Source organism: Zea mays, chromosome 4 (assembly GCF_902167145.1).
Source record: "Zea mays cultivar B73 chromosome 4, Zm-B73-REFERENCE-NAM-5.0, whole genome shotgun sequence".
In the NCBI taxonomy this organism is placed as follows: domain Eukaryota; kingdom Viridiplantae; phylum Streptophyta; class Magnoliopsida; order Poales; family Poaceae; genus Zea; species Zea mays.
Window position 1 is genome coordinate 158,939,949 of NC_050099.1, and position 2,448 is coordinate 158,942,396.

Below are 2,448 nucleotides of genomic sequence, written 5' to 3' on the forward strand. Positions count from 1 at the left end.
TAATTGGAGACAATACTTGTCCTAAGGCTGTCTCCAGCAACGTCCTCTAAACTTTACTCCCTAAAAGAATATTCTTTGTCCTTTACAGCACTCTCTAAAAGATCTCGTCCTCTATATCTCTACTACTTATTAAGGCTGTAAGGGTAGCCTGCCGTTCTGCCTTCGTTCAATCTGGATCGTCCATCGCTATTGTTCAATCTGGTTCGTCCATCGAACCACTAACCTGCTAGCCGCGCCCTCCTCACCCTGCCCACCGAACCTAATGCAGTCCCGCGCAACAAAATAAACCGTCCTTACACAGGTTCATAAACCACATTCCATCTCTCTCAGTGAGCAACATACGATACACAGTTGCGCTTATAAACCATGTTTCGTCACTCTCAGTGGCCGGTGTGGCACTAATGAAACAAATGCCATACCAGCGCGCCTGTGCCATCAGTTAGTGCGGCCCAGTAATTTACGTGTGGACCAAAGGCCCATCTGGTGGCCCAACGGCGCACCTCACTGTTGTACATCGCCGATCTCTGCTTCCTGGGCCTGCTGAAGCAGCCAGAGTCCGACGCCGGCGCCCCATTCGAGCTCGACGAGCGCGACATGGTGTGGCCGGCGGGCGGAGGGCAGCAGGATGGTTGGGCAGCCCCGCCGGCGAGCGTGCGCGCACGCCGTGCCGCACAGCTTCGGGCTGCCGTCGCTGCTCGCCGAAGGCTGCGGCGGTGGGGTGCCCGTGCCCGTGCCGGGGAGGGCGATGGCGCCGAGACAGTCGGCGCCGGTGCGCGTGCCGGCGGCGTGGCCGGCGGGCGGGTGGCGCGCAGGCGGCAGGAAGGCCGACGAGGACGAGGAGGACGACGAGGAGGTGGTGCCGCCGCACGTGGTCGCGGCGCGGCGCCACGCGCGGTCGTCATCCGTGCTGGAGGGCACCGGGCGCACGGTCAAGGGCCGCGACCTCCGCAGCGTCCGCAACGCCGTGCTCCGGCAGACCGGGTTCTTGGACCTGTGAACGTCCGCAGGCAGCCGACATTGTTGTGTGTCCGTGTGTCGTTCTGCTGCAGACGAGCCTTTAGTTGATGTTGCTGACCTGACTACGCCACCAGAGCCATATACTTCTGTCCCCAGCGAAGAGCCTCTGGTTGACATGGTTGACCTGACAAACCCTTCATGGATAGATGCTTCTTCAGTGAATGAGCCTCCGGCTGATGTGGTTGATCTGCTACATGCTTCAAACGAGCCTTTGGTCAATTTGGATGGTCTGCCAAACCATCCAGATATGTCTTTTGGTGGGAGCAGTGGAGAACATACCGACAGTCTTATATAAAGGATAAGGCCATGCGGTACTGATAGTTCAGAGATGAGCGGAACATATAAGGCCATGCGGCTGATGTGAACGACGGTCTCATATAAGTGTGTTCCAAGTTATGCATAAGTTTTTGTACATAAATAAGCCTTTGTGTCTGCATCAGTTTATACTAAATACTATGAAAGCAGAGTAACTTTGGTTTGGGTTGCTATTCTCCCGTTTATGTAAATCCATTACAACTAACACTTTGCCGATATAACTTTTTACTGTTGCACGTTCTTTTTCAAGTTCTGAGCATTGCAGATAAAGCTGAGATACAATGCATCTCTCATTTTTTTAATACACGATTTTTAATACACGATTTTGCCCATCTCCCGATTCAGATGATAATGACAGTGCAAAAGGTACTCTTCTTTCAATGGTCCATATCTTATGTAGTCCATGCAAGATCCATGAAATTATGAATATTTCTTTATGTAATCTGGCTATTTTATCCACTTGTTAAAGTATTGAAGCTAGCAATGACATACAAAATATAATGAAATACTATTTCAGTTTATGTTGCTGAAATATACCTCCATAACTATGCAAATATAATGGAGCTGAAATGTGTTGATTGACCTAGATGCACACTTTTTGTTTTTATTCTTATATGTTGTTAAACAAAATGATATTCGTGGCGACAATCGTCTTCACAAGGTTGACATCAGTTATTTGCTTTCTCTATGGATGGTGCTACTCTAAATCTTAGTGCAAAATTGTCTTCACTTGAATCTACAATCTCTGAAAAGGATTAGGCATTATGCCTATATAACGAAGAAAATCGCAGGTTAAAGGAGAAGTTAGCCTCAGTAGGAATGAGCAAGAAAAGCAGTTGGAGTGCATTTCAGCATCTATCATGAAACTTTCGAAAGAATTTGTAGAGATTGAGAAAAAATGCCAGTGGAAAGAACTGGGAACATGTTTGTTTGTGTTCATCTTCACTACATTTTGCTTACCAGACATTTTTTATTTCCTTTTCAAAAACATGATTCCGATGTCGAACATGGCTGTTTCAGGTCAGAGGATCTTGGTGATCACTGCTGCCACATGGTCAGATAGGCCATGGTATTAGCGAAGATAGGGCTTTGGTATAAACAAATGATTGGAATGAG

At 48.2% G+C, this 2,448-nt stretch overlaps 1 pseudogene; it reads left to right on the forward strand.

The window, feature by feature from the left end:
* Positions 1-366: 366 nt before the first annotated feature.
* Positions 367-1,004, forward strand: LOC103655614 (uncharacterized; annotated as a pseudogene).
* The last annotated feature ends 1,444 nt before the right edge of the window (positions 1,005-2,448 follow it).